Genomic DNA, 26456 nt, shown 5'->3' on the forward strand with positions numbered 1-26456 from the left:
GTAATCCAGCTGTATCCTGACTCCCAAATCACGTCTTCAAGTTTAGAGAGCACATGAGTTGTGTCTTTAACAAAACTTGGCAACTTTTGAACTAGGGGTTGAAGGAATTGGTCCACCCATTTGGATAGAGGTTCCAATAAGGAGCCAATCCCTGCCACTATTGGCCTACCTTGTACATCCACTAGGCTCTTATGGACCTTTGGAAAGAGGTGGAAGATGGGCACCACAGGACTATCGACCATTAGACAGTCATATGTCTGTTCATCAAAAATGCCCATCTCCACCCCATCATCCAAAAGGTCCCTAAGAATAGCTCTATACTGCATTGTGGGATCCCTGGCTAGTTCCATATAGGCCTCAGGATCTTCAAGTTGTCTTAAGGCCTCCTTAATGTACATGTCTTTATCCAGCAAAACCACACTGCCCCCTTTGTCGGACTGACGTATGACCACCTCCTTATTATTCTGTAGGGTCGCTACTGCCTCTCTTTCTAGTCTTGACAAATTAGAGTAACAGTCTGATTTGCTGGATTTATCCAGTGCAGTGAGATCTTCAATGACTCTTTTGTGAAAAACTTCCAGGCCTTTACCCCTAGTTTGCAACGGATAAAAGTTTGACCTAGATTTCAAATTGTATTGATGGTAGTTGGTTTGCGAGGTGGTTAATCTCGCCTCCTGTGTACCACCCAAATCTTCTAGGTCTGTCAGAGCACAGGCATCACTGAACGATAAGTCAGCTTGACTCCTCTCTTGATCATGTGTAAATGAAGTATCATATGCGCTATCAGTAGATGTTGAGAAGAACTTCCTCAGGGTAAGGTCCCTTACCATTTTATTTACATCCAATATAGTCTGGAATAGATCAAAGTCCCTGGAAGGGACAAAGTTAAGACCATATCCTAGGACTTTTCTCTCAACATCGGTTATCTGATAGGAGGATAAATTAATTACCGAAAAGTCATTCACTGATACCTGTGCCCCCTGGTATTCCTGTTCTCTCTCACTGGGTACCTCTGAAACTGTACATCTGTTTCCTCTTTCCTCTGTGAATAGTCTCTCCCTCCCCCTCTGCGTTGTTTCTGTGCCCACTGAAAAACCTGTGTATTGGGTCCCATTTCACTGGTCATAGACTCCCTAGTAATACTAGGTTGGGAATAATGAGACCGACCTCTTCTCTGCCTACCTCTCCCACCCCTTTTAGGGATGGTTCCCATATCAGCCCCCTTAGGCTCTTTCAGAATGCTTTTAGGCAAAGAGTTTTGTACAGTATTCTCCAATAATTCAGATATCTCTCCCTCAGAGGCTGAGCCTGTCTCATCATCAAAACTAGATGCAAATCTATCTTCATCAGTATGCTCAGGCTCTGAGTCAGAGAATACAACCTGTTTAGATCCAATCACTCTGGTGGATTTCTTATTCACCTTATTAGGTTTATAAGATGGAGTAGCCTGTCCCCCATTCTGCGCTATAGATTTATTAGTAGTTTGTGACCAAGCTCTACCTCTCTGCCTTTTACGCCAGATGTAAACCGTTCCATTGCTATAATCTTTTTGGTCACGTATGTATTTAGAATGCTTAATATGGATAATTAATTTCTTAGATTCTTCCATAACATTCTTGAGTATGGCATCATATTCTGGATAGACGTTACACAATTTATATTTATTCATATCACCCTGTAAAGCAGTTATCTTATTCTTAACCTCTGTCAATAGTAAATCCTTGTATTCAATTAATAAGGATATAAGTTTAACCTGGTTTTATTTTTTTCACCACTCCCACTGGGGGAGTGGTTAACAGGTATATCAGGTGCTCTGTGTTGAACACCTGTTATCAGTCTATGACTATGGCCACTCTGAGCCGAAACCGGTCAGACCTTTTGTACTAGATCTCTATGCAGAGATAATTTTGTGACCTGTTTTATCCTATGTTTGTCTAATAAAGGCTTTTTTACGTTTTGAACTTGAGTGCAAAGTTTTTCCCTTTTCCTGGACAAAGCCTTGGATCATCTTTTTTCTTGTACATTTCTGTGGAATACTGGGACTCCACTTCCATTTGGCTTTCTCCGGGCCGATTTGGGCTCCAGCTGACCCTGCTGACTCACACTGGAGGCGGAGTGTGCTACTGTGAGAGGTTGAGCTGTGTTTATCCGGCAATAAGCTGTCTGTGCTGCACCCGGCGTTGAGGACTACAACCTGAAACTATCCACTCTCCAGATCCCCGGTATTGTGAGTACATAATCTACAGTATTGGCTCTGTTGTTTTTTGCCCCAGGACTGTTGTCTTACTTGGCTTTTTTGGAGCTTGGGACCCGGCAGTATCCTATCCGCTTACCGCTAACAGCTTTACAGCACACATAATAGCTGCCAGGAAGTTTTAATATATATATCTACCTTCCTGTTGATATCTTACGGTAGCGGTTAACTTTGGAGGTTTTACTGCATGTGATGTCTTTATACTCTCACCCCTACGCTATCGATTACTGAAGTGGGAAGCTGACAGTGAGTGAAAAAGTAACTGACATAGAGATCTCTGTCTTGGGACATGCAGTTACCAATTGACTTCACACAATGAGCGCTGCTTTAACAGTTATCAGAAAACGTCTCTTTGCCTATGAGCTCTAAGTCTGTGCAAATTATACAGAAAGCATCTCTATCCTGGGTCTATTTTGGGGACTATCTTGGATGTGTTTATACATTGAGGATCCTATAACACTGCATGCCGCGAAGGTGGCAGCCTCCCTTAGCACACTATACACACCTGAACTCTTTATTCGTGAGCACAGTCAGTTGCTCAATTCCTCCTGTTGTTACATTACACCCTGACCTAGAGTTCAGCTGACTTCCTCTATGGGAGTCAGAGGGTCTTAACCTATATAAGCTACTTCGTGTGGGATTGCACTCATTTCTTCAAATATTTACATTATTAAAGCATTAACCAGTTAAAGTAGCTGTTGGCACTTTTTCCTGATTTATGGACAACATGTCACAATCAGATTTTTTTTTTTTCTCTTAATGAGACAGATGAAGAAAATTGGGATTCATTGGAATTGAAAGATGTGTTTGAAAGTGATACACCTAACACTGTTTTGGGAGATTTCTTTTATGATTTAGAGAATCTAAAGAAAAAAGAACAAAAACTCAAGTGGGACAAATGGATTCTATCTAAATATATTAACATGAAAATGATTCCAAGAGGTCTAAGGATTAACAAATTTCCTACATATGATGTAAAAGAGCCTGTTTTTATAGAAAGATGGAACCAAGCTTTAACAGACTGCTCACTTAAACTTATATCCTTATTAATTGAATACAAGGATTTACTATTGGCAGAGGTAAAAAATAAGATAACTGCTTTACAGGGTGATATGAATAAATATAAATTGTGTAATGTCTATCCAGAATATGATGCTATACTCAAGAATGTTATGGAAGAATCTAAGAAATTAATTATCCATATTAAGCATTCTAAATACATACGTGACCAAAAAGATTATAGCAATGGAACGGTTTACATCTGGCGTAAAAGGCAGAGAGGTAGAGCTTGGTCACAAACTACTAATAAATCTATAGCGCAGAATGGGGGACAGGCTACTCCATCTTATAAACCTAATAAGGTGAATAAGAAATCCACCAGAGTGATTGGATATAAACAGGTTGTATTATCTGACTCAGAGCCTGAGCATACTGATGAAGATAGATTTGCATCTAGTTTTGATGATGAGACAGGCTCAGCCTCTGAGGGAGAGATATCTGAATTATTGGAGAATACTGTACAAAACTCTTTGCCTAAAAGCATTCTGAAAGAGCCTAAGGGGGCTGATATGGGAACCATCCCTAAAAGGGGTGGGAAAGGTAGGCAGAGAAGAGGTCGGTCTCATTATTCCCAACCTAGTATTACTAGGGAGTCTATGACCAGTGAAATGGGACCCAATACACAGGTTTTTCAGTGGGCACAGAAACAACCCAGAGGGGGAGGGAGAGACTATTCACAGAGGAAAGAGGAAACAGATGTACAGTTTCAGAGGTACCCAGTGAGAGAGAACAGGAATACCAGGGGGCACAGGTATCAGTGAATGAATTTTCGGTAATTAATTTATCCTCCTATCAGATAACCGATGTTGAGAGAAAAGTCCTAGGATATGGTCTTAACTTTGTCCCTTCCAGGGACTTTGATCTATTCCAGACTATATTGGATGTAAATAAAATGGTAAGGGACCTTACCCTGAGGAAGTTCTTCTCAACATCTACTGATAGCGCATCTGATACTTCATTTACACATGATCAAGAGAGAAGTCAAGCTGACTTATCGTTCAGTGATGCCTGTGCTCTGACAGACCTAGAAGATTTGGGTGGTACACAGGAGGCGAGATTAACCACCTCGCAAACCAACTACCATTAATACAATTTGAAATCTAGGTCAAACTTTTATCCGTTGCAAACTAGGGGTAAAGGCCTGGAAGTTTTTCACAAAAGAGTCATTGAAGATCTCACTGCACTGGATAAATCCAGCAAATCAGACTGTTACTCTAATTTGTCAAGACTAGAAAGAGAGGCAGTAGCGACCCTACAGAATAATAAGGAGGTGGTCATACGTCAGTCCGACAAAGGGGGCAGTGTGGTTTTGCTGGATAAAGACATGTACATTAAGGAGGCCTTAAGACAACTTGAAGATCCTGAGGCCTATATGGAACTAGCCAGGGATCCCACAATGCAGTATAGAGCTATTCTTAGGGACCTTTTGGATGATGGGGTGGAGATGGGCATTTTTGATGAACAGACATATGACTGTCTAATGGTCGATAGTCCTGTGGTGCCCATCTTCCACCTCTTTCCAAAGGTCCATAAGAGCCTAGTGGATGTACAAGGTAGGCCAATAGTGGCAGGGATTGGCTCCTTATTGGAACCTCTATCCAAATGGGTGGACCAATTCCTTCAACCCCTAGTTCAAAAGTTGCCAAGTTTTGTTAAAGACACAACTCATGTGCTCTCTAAACTTGAAGACGTGATTTGGGAGTCAGGATACAGCTGGATTACTATCGACGCTGTGTCCTTGTACTCCTCTATTCCCCACGAATGTGGCCCAAAAGCAGTATCTTACTTTTTGAGAATGGAGACTGACCTCTCCTTGGAGCATAGGGAGTTTGTGCTGAGAGCGGTTCATTTTCTACTCCAGCATAACTTTTTTATGTTCGAAGGAAAATTTTACCTACAGAGACGTGGAACCGCTATGGGGGCCAAGTTTGCCCCCTCCTATGCCAACCTATTTATGGGTTGGTGGGAGCGGTTCCATGTCTTTGGAGGTAATAGAGACAATACTCGGTATATTGTTAAATATCTTCGCTATATAGATGACCTGTTGGTCATCTTGTCAGGCAATAAAGATCAAGTAAAATCGCTGGTTGACATGTTCAACACTAATAATGTGGGCCTGAGTTTCACCTTTGAATGGAATCAGACTAGTGTCAACTATTTGGATGTGACCCTCAGTTCTGATGCTCTAACCAGGGGGGTGTCCTCATCTCTTTATAGGAAGCCTATTTCTGGGAACACGCTGTTGCATGCCAGAAGCAGTCATCCTCGGCATGTCTTCAAAGGCATTGCTAAAGGCCAATTCATGCGGATTAAAAGAAATTGTTCCCGGGAAGAGGATTTCCTTAGGGAGAGTGAGGAACTAAAATCTAGATTGAAGGACAGGGGGTACCCTAAGAATTTGATACACAGGGCCTTCTCTGAGGTATCGGCTATGGACAGAAAAAGTGTCCATGGTCGGCAAAAAGAAAACAAATCGATGCATCATCCTTCTTCTAGGTTCAAACCTACCCTGGTTACGGCCTTTTCTAATCAGTTCAATAAAGTTTGCAAGGTAATTGAGAAGAACCTGCCCATTCTCCGTGGTGATACAGTTCTAAGGAAAATTATGGATGATGGCTGTTACTTTGTTTACAAAAGGAATCTAACCTTGGGTAACATCTTGTCTCCCAGTATGCTGCCACAGAAAGCTCCTGGCTGAAGGTAAAAGGAACTTACAAGTGTGGTAAAAGAACATGTAAATCATGTGACCACATGTATGTTTCCAAAACATTTACCTCAGCCCGAACGTCAGAAGTGTTTGACACTAGAGGTTGCATTAAGTGTGGCAGCAAATATGTCATATACCTTATTGAGTGCACTGAGTGTAACAAGCAATACGTGGGCAGAACCACTAGACCTGTGGGCAAGCGAATCAGGGAGCATCTCTCTTATGTCTCACAGGAAAGGGCTGTCTCTGCTTTATCTAAGCATTTTTTGGAAGTTCATTCGGGAGATGTTGGAACCCTCAGGTGGCAGGCTATAGAACAAGTGTCCAGACCACCAAGAGGGGGCAATTTGTTCCATATTCTCTCTAGACAGGAGATTTATTGGATACATAGGCTTGGTAGCCTGTTGCCTGAGGGTTTCAATTCCGAATTTGACATCATCAATTTTTGGCATAGATAGTGGCTATGCTTTACTATCTTATCTAGTTATTTAACTTGCATAGAGTTGCCTATATCAGTCTACTGTGGGTGCTACTGTTAGCTTTAGATTATGTGGAAATATTTTTTCAGGTTATATTATGTATTTAATTTATGAGTAACCACCTATTTCATATAGTGCTTTAGTAATTTAAAATATGTATTTTTATTACTTATGTACTTTATTTTTATGGAGGTCTCATTATTTGATTATTTAGTTATGCATCTGACAACATTTATTTTCACTATCACACTATGTATGTGCATTCCCACTTGTATATAAGTATCTGTATAAGATAAATCTGCCGATATTCGTAGTAACATTTTAGCATATTGCTCTTGTTACTTATGTGTTTAACTTATTTCCCTATATAATTCTCCTTTTATACCCATGCACATATATTATGTACTATACATATATGTTAATTCCTTCATCTGCACTGCTTTGGGATACTAGTTTGTTTTTAACCTGGTTTTATTTTTTTCACCACTCCCACTGGGGGAGTGGTTAACAGGTATATCAGGTGCTCTGTGTTGAACACCTGTTATCAGTCTATGACTACGGCCACTCTGAGCCGAAACCGGTCAGACCTTTTGTACTAGATCTCTATGCAGAGATAATTTTGTGACCTGTTTTATCCTATGTTTGTCTAATAAAGGCTTTTTTACGTTTTGAACTTGAGTGCAAAGTTTTTCCCTTTTCCTGGACAAAGCCTTGGATCATCTTTTTTCTTGTACATTTCTGTGGAATACTGGGACTCCACTTCCGTTTGGCTTTCTCCGGGCCGATTTGGGCTCCAGCTGACCCTGCTGACTCACACTGGAGGCGGAGTGTGCTACTGTGAGAGGCTGAGCTGTGTTTATCCGGCAATAAGCTGTCTGTGCTGCACCCGGCGTTGAGGACTACAACCTGAAACTATCCACTCTCCAGATCCCAGGTATTGTGATTACATAATCTACAGTATTGGCTCTGTTGTTTTTTGCCCCAGGACTGTTGTCTTACTTGGCTTTTTTGGAGCTTGGGACCCGGCAGTATCCTATCCGCTTACCGCTAACAGCTTTACAGCACACATAATAGCTGCCAGGAAGTTTTAATATATATATCTACCTTCCTGTTGATATCTTACGGTAGCGGTTAACTTTGGAGGTTTTACTGCATGTGATGTCTTTATACTCTCACCCCTACGCTATCGATTACTGAAGTGGGAAGCTGACAGTGAGTGAAAAAGTAACTGACATAGAGATCTCTGTCTTGGGACATGCAGTTACCAATTGACTTCACACAATGAGCGCTGCTTTAACAGTTATCAGAAAACGTCTCTTTGCCTATGAGCTCTAAGTCTGTGCAAATTATACAGAAAGCATCTCTATCCTGGGTCTATTTTGGGGACTATCTTGGATGTGTTTATACATTGAGGATCCTATAACAGTGCATGCCGCGAAGGTGGCAGCCTCCCTTAGCACACTATACACACCTGAACTCTTTATTCGTGAGCACAGTCAGTTGCTCAATTCCTCCTGTTGTTAAATTATATAATTGTATTGATTGCACATGGTGAAAAAAAACTTGCTTTCAATCATATTAGATATTCATCTTCAAAACTGATTATTTTTTTTAACTTCAACAACATATAAAGCTTCATCCCAATCCTTTAGAAAAATTGTATAAAATTATTTATTTACTTAAATCCCCATAGACTTTAATGGTTAATTTCCATTGAACATCATTATGTATATTTATTTATTTATAATACTTTTTTTATAAAGCACCAACAAATTATTCAGCGCTATCCATGGGTACAATTTATTTAAGTAAAAACAATACTTGTTAGAGACATGATCAAATTTGAACAAAAATGTCTTTAGGGAGCATTTAAAAGAAGGCAGATTAGAGAAAATGTGTACTGTGTGAGGGAGTGTGTTCCAGTGGGTTGTGCTGCGCGAGAGAGGTACTGCAGTCTGGCATGGGAAGAGGAGATGATAGAAGATGCAAGAGCAGGTCATTGTTGGATCTTAGGTGGAGGGCTGGAGTATTTTTGTTTATTAGTGAGGACAGGTAGTGGAGTGAGGTTGGTAAGGGTTTTGTAGGTCAGGGTCAGAATTTTTAATTTAATTCTGCTGTGAATGGAGAGTCAATTAAGGGACTCTCGGAGAGGTGCATTAGATACAGAGTGTTGAGAAAGGAGGATTAGCCAGGCAGATGCATTTAAAATGGATTGAACTGGGGAGAGGTGGGAGAGAGAAAGGCCAGTTAGCAGGTTATTGCAATAGCCAAGTCGAGAAATTAGAAGGGAGTGAATTAGTTGCTTAGTGGTGTCAGCACTCACAAAAGGATGACATTTGGAAATATTACATAGGTAGTTGTGGCAGGAGGAAGAGATTAATTGATTGTGGGGGATGAAGGACAGATTGGAGTCAAGCTTTACTTCGGGGCAATGGACTTGGGGTGATGGGGCGATAGTGATGTTGTTGAAATTGACACAAAAAAAAAGTCAGAGATCAGAATCGAGCTAGAGGGAGGGTTATAAAGATGGTTAAAGGGTTCATCAAGGAAAAAAGGCGAGATAAGAGGTTGCCTTTTGTGAGAAAGGACAGAGGGAGAGAGCGCAGGGGTGGAGAGGGTGGAGAAGTAGATCTGAGTGTCATCAGCATAAAGGTGATAGCTGTTAAAAGTTTACCCAGTGAAGAAGTATAAATGTGCAGAAGTATGGAGGAGTTGCCAGGAAATGACACAGAAAAGGACCTGTAAGAAAGATAAGAGTGGATCCAAGACAGGGCAGTGTAACAGATAACAAGTGAGCTTAAAGTCTGTAGGAGGAGGGAGTGGTCAACTATGTAAAAGACAGCTGAGATGTCAAGTAAGGTAAGGATAGAGTAGTGGGTGTTACTTTTAGCCTGAGAGAGGATCACTAGTAACTTTGGTCAGGTCAGTTTCAATTGAGTGTTGTGGACAGAAGCCAGATTGCAGGGGGTCAAGCAAGGAGTTGGGAAATAGGAAGTGGGTTAGGCGGTCGTAAAATAGTTTTTCCAGGAGATTTGAAGTTAGTGGAAGCAGTGATATGGGGAAGTAGTTTGCAGGAGAATTATGTTTTGTGATTAACCTCATAAAGGGACAATGTACTGTAAAATATTTTTTTCTGTAAACGTGTTTCCAATCCACTGTTATACCAGCTGCGGAGTAAAAGGCATGAAAATGTATTTTTTTGTTTTATTTTTGTGTATGAAATAGCTGGTTTTGTTCTTTGTCACCAAAACCTATTTAAATGGGTTGAGCTTGCAGGTTAATCAGATCTCCTTATTGTATCACTTTATGTGCACACACATATGCTTTTTATATATATTCAAAAGGGATCCATCACAGGAACAAGATTGCTGGTTGTTTATTGTGTTGTTGTCTTTGTGCTTTTTCTGTATTTTTCATTGGGGTTATGGCAGATATACGGTTTATAGTGTTGAAGGGTTAGGTTGTATTGGGGGCTATGGCTCTTAAGGGTTTAATAGTCTAGAGGGGTTAGGTTGCATTGGGGTATGGCACGTTATATGTATACCAATAGCTCCTATTGGTTTAATAGGAAGGTGTTTTTTTCTTTGTCTTTATTAGCAAGGTAGATCACAGACATGACATTTAAATAGGTGTTCTGTGGGAGTTAGGGAGTTTGTTGGCTTTCAATGGAAGTAGCCTGTATTTTAATTGGGGAACATCGTTGGGAGCGTGTAAAATTCAAAGCATTGCCCTCCGTGTGAAATAAAAAAATTTCAGCCATATTAGTCTTACCAGCTTTACAGTGGCGAGAATTTCTGGTGTGTGAAATGTAGATAATGTACAGTGACACGGTTTACACACAAGCATTATTTGAAGTGTTCCTACAAAGAAACCTTTTTTTGTTTCAGCGAATGCACAGTCTACGTTGTGTAAGAAGACTTCAAATACAGCCCCTTGCTGATATGAGTGGCGATGAGGGCGGACGTTTGCTGAAGTTGCGATCCCTATTGTTTGCTAGGCGAGAGACATCACTACTCATAGACACAGAGAGGGTCAGCCCACTTTTTTTAATATATCGCCTGACAATGTTTTTAATATTGGTGCCTTAGAGAGAACAATTGAAATTTAACTTTCAATTAATTATCTTTCCTAACCCCCAATGAGAGTGTAATTTCTCCTGCTAGCTATTTTTACAAAGCTTTTCTATATCCATTACTTAAGTATAGAAACTCAGTGCTCTCAGTGCAGAAAAATATTGCCAACCAGATGGCATTATGAAGTAACCGGGTGGGGGCAGTGTAATATTTTCTAATATTATATCATTTTCTGCTATCCAAAGCACAAATGGATTGCACAATTTAACATAAATTTATTTAATGATAATTTGTGCAATTTTTTTTTACATTTTTGATACTAGCTAATTCTGGCTTACTATTGGGTTAAATTTTAGCTGGGTGGTCAGTAAAATCAGCTGGGTGGTGAACACGTTAAACTGGTCCTGGGGAGAACACTGAAAACTTTCATTATAGGTAGGGATACCACGGACAAAACCAACTATTCTAAATACTGAAATAAAGGTAAAGGTGTTATTTGTAAAAATGTAATACACTCCAGCAGTTAAAATGGAAAATTGGAAACAAATTAAAGGGCACTACAAATTGCCAGACAGCACAAATAAAGGATAAAATATAACAGAAACGCATTTCAGCACTCAAAAGAGCCCAGTAAAATCACTTCATAGTTTAAATGATAGTTGCATTTTTAAACCATTAATCACCTTCAAGGATAGGCAGACACCTTTCTCAAATTAGATCCACTAACCTTCTGGTTATGCAAAAAAAGCAATCAAGCATTTGAATACACAAATATCACCCATATATTCTGTGCCACAAATATATAAATTAACATAAACAAGCAGCTTTATGCCATTTAATTTTTTCTTGATTACAGTATTGCTTAAACCCTTGCATTTGCTATGTTATGAAACATATTAGAATTTGTTTTCTCATTATTTTATATTTTATTTGTAATAGCATTTTTTTAAGTTAGTACATTACATTTCACAGTGGAAATCATTAATAATTAGTTTGACTGGAACACAGGTTATCATGTGTAATAAATACAATTCTCAGCAAATCACATATAGGGTTAGATTATGAGTGGAGCCCACTCGCACGTTAACCCCACTAGAGGTATGCTTTTTGCATGTATATTAGTTGAACATGAAAACTTTTTGAACAAACTCTAATCCAATGCACAAAAAAACATTGAACATGGAATATCCCGACCACAATAATGTATTCCCCCATAAATTTAAATGGAGCATGAAAAGGGGGAAAAAACTAACATACTAGTTTCACACACCCGATCACATTTTCACAACTGCGCTAACCTGACATGAAATATTACTATTGCGCAAACCTGGTGTTTACCTTTTACACAGCAGTCATTTTGACATGAAATAGTAGGACAATTTTTTTTTAGCAATTACATTAATTAGGGTTCCATTCCATTTAGGTTTACAAGAGAATGGTTCCTGCAATTGCCCAAGTGTAAGGGGAGGTCACACTAACTACTTGCAACTTTAGCCTATAGAAGCTCTTTTTTCTGATTTATTTCTGTTTTTTAATACTGCATACAAATATCCTGCATTTTCTGGTTGTATTCTAATAAAGAGACTGAGAAATTTGTATATGTGGTCATTATATCATTGCTAAAACAACAAATCTAATGGTGGCCTAAGAATTTATATAAATCTGATAGTTTTGTGGTAAACTTTTATATGATTTTTCATGTTTTCATCTACTTGATTGCAAAAGGCTCCAATTTATGTGTATATATATATATATATATATATATATATATATATATATATATATATATATGTTAAACACGCAGATAGTATCAGCACTAAGCAGGTAAAAATATAGTCACTTTGTTCTGAGAAAGTGAAGACAATGATGATTATCCTAACATAGTGACGGAATAATCTAGATTTTATTAGAGACAAAGACGAGTATTTTGCAATAACTTTTCATTTACTGAACAGACAGCACTTAAAAGCACTGAAAATGTTTTAAGAAGTATACAGAAAATGGAACCAATAAGGTTACAAGTACATGTTATGCAATAAGTGAACAGCCAATCACATAACATCCAAAGGTATATGTGGACATAGGTATAACATCTAATCCTCTTCGAACTTTGCTGTTAATAACATAAAGAAAGTAGGAACAAATATGAAACAAAATTCTGAAACACTTGCAAATATGCAAAATAGAATCGTGAAGAATACAGAAAACTTGATTGAAAGAAACTGTTTCCAGAGACGATATGACAATTCCTGAAGAGGTCCAATGCCATTCTGATGGAGAGAAGAATTCCTTGTTTAAATATATGATACCAAAGCTTCATCATTGATTGAATCCTAAATTCACAAAGTTCTGGACTGAAAAAATAAGATGTAAAATAACATAATATATAGTAAACCCTCAATTAACTGGGAGGGAAAAATATATACATAATTTAGATAAAATACATAGAAAAAATATGGGGGGAAGATACTCGTCTCTGTCTCTTTAATAAAATCTAGATTATTTCATCACTATGTTAGGATAATCGTCATTTTATTAGAAGAACAGAGACTCCTATTTTGCAAGTTTAAAGCAAAAATAATCATGACAAAAGATGGTGTGGAATTTAAGTGATCGGTTTAAAATAAAACTGACTAAATACAGAATCAGAGGACCAATCTGCTGCATTAAGAATTTCTTGTAATGAAGCAGATTTGACAAAGGCTTTAGAAGCAGCAGCTCCTCTAACTGAATGAGCTGAAAACTTGTCTTCCACACCAGCTAAAGACTTAATCCACTTAATTCACCTACTTATTGTGGTAATTGATATAGGTAGATGAGGAAAAACAAAATAAATAAGGAGTTGAGAGGAAGAAGAGGATAATCTGAAAGAGAAAGTTCTAGATTCACAATCTTTCAGGCAAAAAAACACACATAATTTAGAACAATCAAAAATGTAAGGATAGAAAATAGAGGATGACAGAGATTTAGTTCTCCTAAATAGAGAAAAAAACAACACCTTGAGGAGTAAACATATTAGCATTGTAATCTATTGCTCTAACATCTGAAACTCTTGTACAGGAAAATAAACATAATAAAGTAGCTAATTTACAGTTTAACTGCTTAAGAGAAAGATCTTTATTAAAAGGCCAGCTATTAAACAAATTAATAAATAAATCTACATCCCAAAAATAAGAATGTTTAGGAACCGGAGGTTTTTTGACTTTTATAGCTTTAAGAAGTTTCTTAACAGATGAGATCTGGCCAATAGGGATATTAGCTAAAGGATAATGTCCAGCTGAAATTGCAGATCATGCAAAATTAATAGATCTATATGCCAGACCTGCTTTAAACAAAGAAGTCAAATAGTTAATGACCTCATTTACAGGGGCTGAAAAAGGATCCAAGTTTCTGCGACTGCACCAATCAGACCATTTGAGCCATGCATATTTGTATAATTTCTTGGTTCCTGGTGCCCAAGATTCTCGGAGTAGCAATTTAGCTTCTTCCGAAAGGCCATCGAATGACCAGGATCCCCTAAAATCGTCCAAGCAATCAGATGAAGGGATCCCTGAAGAATCAAGTTTTGAGGATGTCCTGTCAGGTCCAATAGAAGATCTTGTTGGAGAGGAAGAAGAAGAGGAGTAAGGTAAGACATCTCCAGGAGGGCTGGAAGCCAAGACTGGGCTGACCACGAGGGAGTTATCAGAATAACTGATATAAGATTTCTCCTGACGAAGACTATTGTCCGTGGAATCATTGAAAAAGGAGGGAATGCATAAGCTCCCATAATTGGCCATTCCTGAAGGAATGCATCCGTCGCTAAAGCTAGAGGATCTTGTCTCCAACTGAAAAATGGAGTCAGTTGATGGTTCAAGTGAGAGGCAAAGAGGTCTATGGAAAAAGGACCTCTGCGGTAAGACAGAATTTGAAAAATCTTGGAGTTCAATTTCCAATCGCTGGAATCCTGAAGGTGACGAGAACCCTAATCTGACATGGTGTTGTTCTGACCTGGGATATATTGTGATCCAAGCAAGAATGTATAAAATCTGAAGTTAAATCTGACAATATTTTTGATGTAGTACCTCCTAACTGGTTGAGGTACCTGACAGCAGAGATATTGTCCATCTTGAGTAAGACAGAAACAGGACGATCGGAGTGCACAAAGCTCTTGACGGCAAAATAACCTGCTAATAGCTCGAAACAATTGATATGAAGGTTCTTTTCTTCTGAAGTCCATTAGCCTCCAGTAATGAAGGGACCTAATCTGGCTCCCCATCCTGAATTGCTGGCATCTGATTCCAAAATTATCTTGGGAGAACATCCAAAAATGGTTCTCCCATTCCAAGCCTCTAAATTGGATAACCACCATAATAATTCTGATCTTACTTCTTCGGACAAAGTAATCTTGTGAAAATAAGAAAAACCTTGTTGAAGATAAAAAATTCTTCAGTCTCTGAAGAGCCCTGTAGTGAAGGGGAGCTGGAAAAATAGCTTGGATAGATGAAGAAAGAAGACCAATTATACGGGCTAAAGCCTGAATTGGAAATAGAGGTTTCTTGAGTAAATAAAAATGTATTTCTTTATCTTCTTGACTTTGTTCAAAGGAAGACTCAAGGTTGCAGATTGAGAATGTATCAAAAAAACTAAATAATTTAGAGATTGGGAAGGATGGATCCTGATTTGTTGAAATTGATAACAAATCCTAAATTCTAAAAGAGATCTATTGTTATATTGAGATGATAAGTCAAACAAAGATGATCTTGGTGCATTATAAGGATGTCATCTAAATAAATTATAAGACGAACACCCCTCATCCGGAGCCAAGCAACTATAGGGAGAAGTATCTTTGTAAATGCCCAAGGCGCTGAAGAAAGTCGAAAAGGAAGGCATGTAAATTGCCAAAGGTTGTTTTCCCAAAGAAATCTCAAAAAAATTCTGATAGAATAATGAACTGTAATAGAAAGGTATGCATCTTTCAGATCTAGATTAACTAATCAATCCTTGGAAAGAAAATAATCTCTGAGGAGATGAATTCCCTCCATCTTAAAATGATTGTATTCTAAATGGTAATTGAGATTTCTTAGATTTATAACAGGATGAAAATAACCTTCTTTCTTTTTTACCAGAAACATGTTGCTGACGAAAGAATCTTTGTCTGATGGGGTTATTTCTATAGCTTGTTTTTTGGCTAAGTCTGAGATCTCTAGGTCTAAAAGATGATAATCTGAAAGGGAAAAGATAATGGGATTTGGAATGGAAGACTGATAGGGGATGGATATGAAGTTTAAATGAAGACCTGAAACTGCTTGAAGCACCCACGGGTCTTGAGTTATTCTTTCCCAATTGTGAATAAATAAGGCAAGTCTGCCTCCTATTTTTTGAGATAAAAAAGGTATGGAATGATAAATGCTCAAACTCACCTGAGAAGGGTCTTCTAGAAGGTCTCCCTCTAAATGGTCTGGATGACCATTGTCTGCCTCTTGTAGGAAAGAAGTTGTTGAAGAAGGTTGATAGAACAGGATTGTTCTGGTAGAAAGGCCTTGAGATGTAGGATGAGCGGCCAGGAAAGTGGCCCCTTCCTTTACCAGCCCTGTCAAAAACTCTAGTGTTTTGATTAAAGATTTTCTTTGTTTGGAATTTTATTTTATTTAAAGAATTGAGAAATGAAACATAATTGGATAGTTCTTTCAGTCCTGCATTATCGAACAAAAAACCTTTGGCCTTCTGTTCATTTAGGGCCAAGTTTCCTTAATAAAATTTGTCTTCTTTGGCAAGATAAAGCTGAATTAGAATCCCCTAATTCAGGTCTATGACATTCTGTCCTTAAAATACTTTTTGATTTTTTGGGTAAAGGGCTCCTTATATAAAAAGCTATGAATTTAGAAACCCTTTTAGATGGTCTCCAATTAGAAGACCTGGTATGTTCAATGTCATCAGGATCTAGGTAGGTTTCCCCTGCATTATCGAATACTCTTGGTTTCTTAGATTTATTAATCTTTTTAGACCTTTTATATTTGGGAGAATCATCATTCGAGGATGATGAGTCAGAAACATCATCATAAAAAGAATCATCATCTTTGTCATCATTAATTTGTCATCATAAAATGTATTAGAAGCATAGGAGTCGTTGTTGTTTTGAAACAATGTATATATATATATATATATATATATATATATATATATATATATATATATATATATATATACATATATATACATATATGTATGGATCTCTATGTTAAAGCCCTTTTATGAGCTTTTTTAAATAATAATTTTATTAGATAGTGTTATTATGAGTGTAATTGTACTTTTAAATATAAGTTTGATGAGTTTTGAGAAACTTTTTTGTTTTGAGTATCAGTTAAAGGGACAGTATACACCAATTTTCAAATAACTGCATGTAATAAACACTACTATAAAAAATAATATTCACAGATACTGATCTAAAAATTCAGTATAAAACCATTTAAAACATACTTAGAAGCTCCCAGTTTAACTCTGTTTAAAAGATAGCTGGAACTCCCACTGCAAGTGGGAAATAGCAGACCCTCCCCCTTTGCATATGAAATGACCCTTTACACAAACAGGGGCAAGCTGGTGTAGGTATACATCAGTATTCTCCTGAAACTTTGGGGCTTGGTTAGGAGTCTGAAAATCAGAGCAATGTTAATTAGAAATAAGCAATTCTATACATTTAAAAAAAAAAACAACAACCTGTATGGGCTATATAAATGGTTCATCTACAAAACATTTATGCAAATAAAAATCTACTGTATAATGTCCCTGTAACCAGAGCTCTGAAGACACTCGATCCTGGCGCTAGTTAAATTTAATTGCACTCCAGCAAATGCGTTTACTTTTAACCTGCAATACTGACGCTACTTCAGACTCATACAAAGAATTGTGATAAACCCTTTAGCGCAACAGTCAGCGCACCACTTGTTATCTAGCCCCTAGGAAGTTATATGTCAACACTTAAAAAAAGCCAAGCTAAATGTAAACCTATTTAAACCCTGACTTTATTTGAAATCTACTTTGACAAATGCTTAGCCACTGTATTTAAGGGAAAACAACATTTTACTGCAGTGTAGTACAACAAGTTTCAGCACTTGGACAGCACCAATGATCAGGTTCCTTCATCCATAAATGACAGCAATCACTTTCACTAGATGTGTGGAATGCAGGTGTTTTGTAAACCTATAATTTAAGAGGATATGAGAGAAAAAGAACATTTCTATAGTCTGATCATACATTAAATCCCTTTTTCTATTAAAATATCTGCAGACTCACTTAAAGCACCTCTGAACCCAATTTTCTACATTTTCAGGAATTCTCCTTTGAGGTTACTGGTGTCATTTTAGACTATCATTACCATTATTTTCCTTCAGTTGTTGCAACTGTATTATTTATAGCAATATATCCATAATACAAATTCCTCTAATATTTTTGTGGATAAAAATGATGGTCAGTTACAGATTTATGAGTAGAAGCATAAACAGGCACTCACAAAAGAAATCACCATATAGATCACCAACAAAAAAATGATCACATAACCTGCAAAGCTCACAGAATAACAGGAAAATATACAGTGCATTAGTATGAATTAGATAGTCACTTAAAGTTCCTACTCATTATAAACATATGTCAGTTTTAATAAGATATAATAATGAAAAATCATGTTTCAAAGAGAAAAAATAATTCTGAATGAAAGACACTAATAAGTATTTTATTGGCTTATGAGCTGTAATCAAATACCTATATAAAAACATTCTCCCTTTTCATTTATCTTCAAATTTTTCAAATGTTCTCAATAATCGCATACTGTATCTATTCAATAAATAACCTAGATATGACTGAAATATTACGTTTCTTTATTTAGCTCACTGAACTTGGCATATCTATACAGTACTGCAGCAAAAATAATTTAATAATGCCAATATTTAAATAGGTAAATATATATGTACTTATCTAAGCAATCACATAGCTGGTTTAAGCGATTTGCATCACCTTGAAGAAAACCTAGATTACAACATTTGCTTTCTGGTAACAAGACAAGATGTGTTAAATGTATTTTTAAGTTTGTACTTAAACATTCTAATGATATAAAATGTTATCATTTAGATGTTTACTTAATGAAATTTCATTATTTAAGCTCTGCGCCTCCCATATTCTTTTAGATAGAAATGTTTACATTACTGTGAAGCGAAAGACAAAGCCGGTTTACTGTTCCCTGTTTTAACATTACAGAGGAATGAGATAGAACTGAGCTGAAAAACTTGACAACACAACGCTTTATGTGGATAGTTAAGTAATTGTTCTTCTTTTCTTTCAGGGACCTGAATCACAGTAATAGATGTTTACTATAAACTACAAATCTTGCGAATTTTCTGGAAATATATTTCAGTTCATTTGAAAGCCCCAAATTAGAAAAAAGAAAATATTTTACCCATAATCCACTGATATGGAATTTCATATTTAATGAAATATAGAAAATGTAGATCAATTTAATAAATTCAAAAACAAATAGCCATAAATTTGTATTTGTTTGTTTATACTGTATTTATTTATTTGTCTTATTTTATAAGAAAATAGTAAATGGTTAATTATTAATAGTAATTTAATATTTATATTATTTAATATGGCAAATAAAACATCAATTAGAAATAGTGATTGTCAGTCACTCAATCCATAAACATTCAGTTCTTTTTGTAGCATATAAAATGTAAGATTATTTGACAAACTGTAGTAAATTTAATTTGGTTCAATAATACAAAATTAGTTAAATTAAGACAATATATTTAGAATATAAAAATAAATAGAATGCTTCTGGTTACATTTTTTGAATTTCGTTTAAAGAAACACGAGAAATGGACTGGTTAATGGAAGATGAGGATCAACACAAAATCATGTGAAATTATACATTTTCCATTAAAAACAATGCCCGCTACCAATTAAATAAATGAGACAATGATATTATCATTTATGCACCAATTCCCCTGCCTGCTTCTTTCTGCTGTACTTACACAGCAATGACGAAACCGGCTTCCTCCAATTACGGCGTGGCCTCACCAGATAAACGCTCCTGGTGGGGAAGCCGTGATTGGAGGAAGACTGTTTCGTCATTGCTGATGAAGTACAGAGGCCCTGCAGGCGGGGGATCGGCGATCAGGCGTTTCAGGAGAAGAAGGTAAGTATTTGTAAAATCCGCTGCAATGTAAACTATGATGAATGAAAGTGCCCCTGTTTTTAATAGTATTTTAAAAAAACGGGCACTATTTAATCAAAGTTTACATTCACTTTAAGTAATAAATACAGTTAGGAACAATATAAGGGATTGTCAAGAGCACTTTTTTTATAAGGAAATTACAAAAATTGGAAAGCTTGCAAAGCATAAAAAATATCCATCATGGAGTTTATAAAATTTTACTAATGATAAGGACATTCAAACTGTAGTCCACATGGACAATCAATGGGATAAACTTGATGCTTTAAAATATTGCATTTTTTATTCTAGTCAACACTGAAGCCAATCAAAGTCTATTTTTTGAGCGGGCTTCTGGGTGGCGGCTATGTCAGGTCGCAAGATTGTTTGCTGTGCCAGACCTCAGAACTAATCAGTTTCAAATCTACTTTCAGATGTTCCATTGGGCGTGGACCTCTATTGTATGCTCTGCAGATGAAAATTGCCATTTGAATGAGACTAATTTCTTCAGGTTTGGTGTCAGTTTTATTCTTCCGGAGACCATACAACTGCGGCCTTCTAGTTAAACCCATGGCAGAGCCTTTTTGTGGTTCTCTCATTACATAGCAGTATTAACTTGAAAGGCACTGCAGGTACCTGTCCTCTTTATCTGTTTGGCAAAATGAATAACCTACTAGTATAGGGGATGGAGATGAAGAGACTTTTGCAGCGCCATTTTCCCAAAATTGAGCAAGCCTTAAATGAAGATTAAAGGTCTCCTTCAAACTCAGAGCAAACAGAGGAGGAGTCTCAGCCTGCTGAGCCAGCTACTTACCTGAGAACTTCCCTAAAGACTCCTTCTGCTAGGGAAACAGTTGAAGCCTACCTAGGAGACAAACATATATCTGGCACTACCAATATTGCACATAGAATGTTGGAAGAGACCTATATTTCGGCAATCTCACTCTACCATATGCAACGCAAGAGAAGCAGGATGGCACTTTAAAGCCTGCTGTGATCTCAGTAGTTACCTGGGATTGCAGTGTGCTTACTCTGAGTGATGGGGATGCTGCATGGGGATTGGTAAGCCTGTTAGTCCAGGATTCTTTTTTATTGTTTAGCATGGAGGTGTGGAGTTGGATAAAGAAATAGGTGCTTTCAACACTTCAACTAACTAAGTAGACACTTGCAATTTTCAAAAATGATCAAAAAAGGATGTGCATAGGCAGAGCTATTTGTGTTATATAACGCTGTATTTATACTTGCTAATTATGACAGTCTCTTTTTCTGACATATTTGCAAGTATTGCCTTTGATTAATTACCTAGTGCATTAGGGGTACCTGTAACTTTTCTGTTTATTTCTGTAAGGGGTGCCTTGTGTGAGAAGTCTGTATTGTCAGTGGGGCTATTGTAAGTCACAGCGGTACAGCTATACCGCTAGCATTTTGGCCTTTACGCAACTCTCCATTCCGGGCTCAAAAAATGGCTTTTGATTGCGGGATTTTCATTGTGCCTGTATTACAGGTTGTGCAGTCCGGCTATAATGCTAGCATTATAGTTTATACCACCACAATCAATTCCGCTATCTGAGATCAGTAGTTATGGATTTTGCGAAACAAAAATGTTTCACAAACTCATAACAAAAATGTTACAAAGTACACTAACACCCATTAACTACAATGTTAACCCCTAAACTGCCATCCCCAGCATCGCAAATACTTTATTAAACTGATTAACCCCTAATCCGCCGCCCACCCACATAGCCAACACTAAATAAAGATATTAACCCCTAAACCGCTGACCCCCAGATCGCCAACACTAAATAAAGCTATTAACCCCTAAACCGCTAGCCCCCCACATCGCCAACACTAAATAAACCTATTAACCTCTAAACCGCTGGCCCCCCCACATCACTACTAAAAAAAAACTATTAACCCCTAAACCGCCAACCCCCCACATCACCAACACTAAATAAAAATTTTAACCCCAAACCGACGGCCCCCTACATCGCTACCACTATAAAAAAAAAATGTGACGGAGGAAGATGTCGCCGTCTGGATGAAGACTTCTCGCCGCCTGGATGAAGATGGATGTCTGGACTTCAGGAACCGTAAGTACATTTTCTCGGGGTTAGTGTTTAGACTTTTTTTTTAAGATAAGGGCTTTTTTATTTTAATAAGCACAAAAGAGCTGATTGCCCTTTCAAGGGCAATGCCCATACAAATGCCCCTTTAGGGGCTATGGGTAGCTTAGGGTTTTTTTTTTAGGCAAGTTTTTTATTTTGGGGGGTTTGTTGGGTGTGGGTTTTACTTTTAGGGGGGAACTTTGTAACTTTATTATGTAAAAGAGCTACAAAAAGCCCTTTTCAGGACTATTCGTAGTTTATTGATAGATTAGGGGGTGTTTTTTGTGTTTTTATAGGGCTATTAGATTAGGTTTAATTTTTATTATTTTGGATAATTTAGTTTATTATTTTTTGTAATCTTAGTGTTTTTTATTTTTCGAAATTTTAATGTTTCATAATGTTAGATTTGTTTTTATTTTTTTGTAGTGTTAGGTTTATTTAATTTTGTAATTTAGTTGTTTTTTTTTTAGTTCATTTTATTTTCTTAAAAAAGTTATGTTAGGTTTATTCATAGTTGAATCTTAGTTTTATTTATTTTTTTGAATATTTTTTTTATTGAGGTCAAAAAAATAATAAACCATCCAAATAATGTTTGAAAACATAATACAGCAACCAAATAGTGCATATTGTTAACGAGATACAGAAAAGGAATCTTAACTTCTCAGTTTTACATGTTTTCGTAAATACATAATACAGTAATCAAAATATACATATTGTTAACGAGATGCAGACAAATCTGTAACATAAAGACTCTTAACCTCTCCATTTTACATTTTTCTTTGCTTTATAACATATGTTGACCCAGAAAAATAAAAAGCACAAATATCAAATTAAGGCCTATAGTGAAAAGAAACCGTCAAATATAAATCTAAACTCTTCAGGGCCTTCTAGAAAAGGGTATCTAAAAAAGAATAATAAAACATAGAAGGGAAGGGTAACAAATTGCGGTATGCTACAAGAGAAACCGCTCAAGGGGACCCATAACGCCGTTCCACGGCGTCAGGGCAACCCAAAAAGGGAAAGGGAAGGGAAAGGAAAGGGGAAGGGGGGGCGGTAACCGGCCAGGTATTGAATATAGCCTGCATGAATCAGAAAATATGGTAGTGAGCATATGAATATGCGGTGCATACAGGGAGTATATAATAACAATATCAGTGCATATAACAGTATTAAAGAGGCATTAAGGAGTCACTAACATAAAGTGGGCAATCTCTTAATCAGCTAAGTCTGAAAGGGAAAGAACTTAGTAGGATATATATACTGAACCATGGATAAACCATATACAAGGAGGATATGTAGAAAGAAGGTCTCAAGCAGGGATAGAAAATATTCAGACCCTTCACGGGTCTGTATGACCATAAGTTGAAATGTCATCATTCCATTGATGTAGATTATATAGCTGGGTGTGATTAAAATATGCCTAGACAGGACCTCTTCCAGCCCTGCGAACATATAATGAAAAAAATCATGGCGTATAATATATGATAAAATGCAATATGGGTATCTTACATTGTAGCGAGATATGCAAATAGACAATGTTAAATCATTTCTACATATGCATGCACAATTGAATATAATATATATCCCAGTCAATTAGTAGTATCATTTGAATCATATACCAGAAATCCTTACCATATGGGTATGGGCCCTACACCCCATGGTAAGGTAAAATGTGTTATTAAGTAAACATGCCACTGGTACAATGCAATAATCCCCACCCTGAAACATATATCCCACAACATATGCTTAAAAGTCAAATTACCCTCCAGAACCAAAATAAACATTCTCCCTGTTATTGATGTCTGATAAAACTGACTCCCAGCTCGTGGTAAGAGTTGAGATTTATGTTGAATCTTGAAATAGTTCACTATAGAGCTACTAAACATATCTTATAAAATATAAAAGAAAGGGAAAATCATATAAAGAATTAGATATATTGAACCTACATACCTCAGCTTGTCAACTGATCAAGAGTCATATTACCCTCCAGGATCACAGTAATACTTCATGCCTGAGATATATGTGCATAACTAAGCATTTGCAACCATCTAATGGTAAGGGCTAGAATTTATAATGAATCTCAAAATAATGCACTGTATAGCCACTTAACATATTAAAGAGTATCAGATTCAGGTATATTCCTATAAGGGTTTAGGTATGTTAAACAGGACTTCATCAGAACTCAGACTAGTTTCACAGTCACATGTATATGTAAATATTAATGAGGACGCACATATCTAGATATATAACTTTCTAAATGCAAGTCTTCTATGTAGCACAGGTATAGGTCCAGAACAGAACAGAACAGTAACTTTCAACTTGGATTGACCTTATTACCATATGTAAACAAAATGTAAACAATTCCCATATAGAACAGTAAGTATGTAAAGTTTGATCCATTTAATAACATGGGAGTAAACATATTAATGAAACAAGCATCCAGGGAGATATGAGCAGCAAACTTAATGTATACAGTAACTGCTAAACTAGTACATAGACTAGGACCAAAAATAATAAGAACAAAAAGTTACGGTGAACAAATTATAATCAGACCATGACTCCCCTCAAGTGGTGGAAAATGGCTATTACATCTTTCATCTAGGGATATTAAATTAAAGCCATGTTCTGCGATAAGACTTATTTCATATAAAAATCTCAAATAACATAAAGCTATATAGCTTAATAGGACACATGTAATTATGTAGCTGTGCAAAAGAAAAAGTGAGGCCCTGAACATGAAGAAAAAAAAAACAAAAAAAAACTTTTAGATACAAAAGGGAAAACATATTCATTATTAGCCACCCTGATCTGTAACTTCTATCAGAGCCAAACTCAAAAACGGAGGCAATTGCGTATAGGAAACAACAAGATAAAATGTTATTGTCCAGTGTATTTCGCAATATCTTTGGACACAGAGCCTGCTATTGATAAGTTTATCCTGCTTCATAGTAGTTCAAGCGCACCACAAACCCAATTATGAGGCCTTCATGTTTGTGGTACTTGTAATGTTGAAATACATGTGAGACCCTCCAGGCAGATGTAGCAATAAGTAGACTTATAGTCCGTTTAAAGTCACCAACACAATTATGTGACCAGCGTCCACAGAAATACAGACAGCTCTCAACCAATGCCAGCTTCAAGTCGGAATGATGTAAAAGTCTCAAAGCATCCATCAAACATAACCTCCAGGATCCCACTGCAAATTCAATGAGTGTGTACAGCAGTAATGGTAGAGATGGTTGGAACGCTAACCTGAAGGCATTATGCACCGGACCAACAGCCAGACGTAAGTTGGATGAAGAACATAGCCTCCCCTCAGGGTCTTCTCTGTCTCCAGGGTGCCTGACATCTGATCTCGCAGGGGAAATAGTGGGTAAGTAAGAGGGTTGCGCCAAATTAGAGGGGCCGATTTACTGCTCCAGAATTTAGGTTGAGGTTCCCCACCTGAAAAGTCACTCTGGGATTCCAAGAGAATGGACGATGAGCATCGAGGTCCCAAAGTGCTGCCATTCCCACACTCCACCGGATCACAATCAAGAGGGATCTTAGTAGCAGCAGTCTGAGTGACTTCACAATGGAATGTCCCACACAGTGACTCGGTAAGTTTAGCATGGTGCCTGTCGAGTAAACTGCGCAATGCTTCAATGAAGGATAGGGAAGTCGCCATGTTGGAAAAGTCGAAGTGGGTGCACCTTGCTGTGTCTATCAACACGGGAGTTTCCCCAATCTTGCATATAGGTCAAATCAATTTTGTAGCTTAGTTTAGAGATGGCCAGAGCATAGGTTGGTCCCTACGATGGTCGGCCGATGCGTACAAAACATGAGAGTGTTGCCCTTCTGCGTCTGCGTCTGCAAAGTCGACACCACCATGTAGTTGACGGTATTAGAAGTTCACCACTCAACCTTTTAGCCTATTTAGGTACTATAGGTACATGCTTTAAGCTTAATTTGACCATCCATGTACGGAGCTTCTCTATGAAGCAGCCATTCTTGTCAGAGCTTGGCTCTGCCCCCCCCCCCCTTAGTTTTATTTTTATTTCACAGGTAAGTTTTTATTTATTTTAAGATAGTTATATTGTAAATTTAATTTAAAGATAGGGGATAGTTAGGTTTAGGGGTTAATAGTTTAATTTAGTGTGTTGCGATGTGGGGGCTGGCGGTTGAGGGGTCAATAGGTTTATTTAGTGTCTGCAATGTCGAGGGGGTAGCGATTTAGGGGTTCGTAGGTTTATTATAGTAGTAGCGATGTGGGGGGCGGCGGTTTAGGGGTTGAAAGATTTATTTAGTTTCGGCGATGTTGGGGCAGCAGTTTAGGCGTTAATAGGTTTATTTAGATGTTAGCGATGTGGGGGCAGTAGTTTATGGGTTAATAACTTTATTTAGTGTCGGCAATGTCGGGGGGCAGCAGTTTAGGGGTATTTCGACTAGGGGTTTATGTTAGGGTGTTAGGTTTTTCCATAACTTTCTTTTCCCCATAGACATCAATGGGGATTGCGTTATGGCGATCGCCATTCCATGAACGCAGGTGTTAGTTTTTTTCAAACACTTTCTCTCCATTGATGTCTATGGGGAAGAACGTGCACGAGCTTGTCAAG

The sequence above is a fragment of the Bombina bombina genome, chromosome 4, assembly GCF_027579735.1.
Source record: "Bombina bombina isolate aBomBom1 chromosome 4, aBomBom1.pri, whole genome shotgun sequence".
In the NCBI taxonomy this organism is placed as follows: Eukaryota; Metazoa; Chordata; class Amphibia; order Anura; family Bombinatoridae; genus Bombina; species Bombina bombina.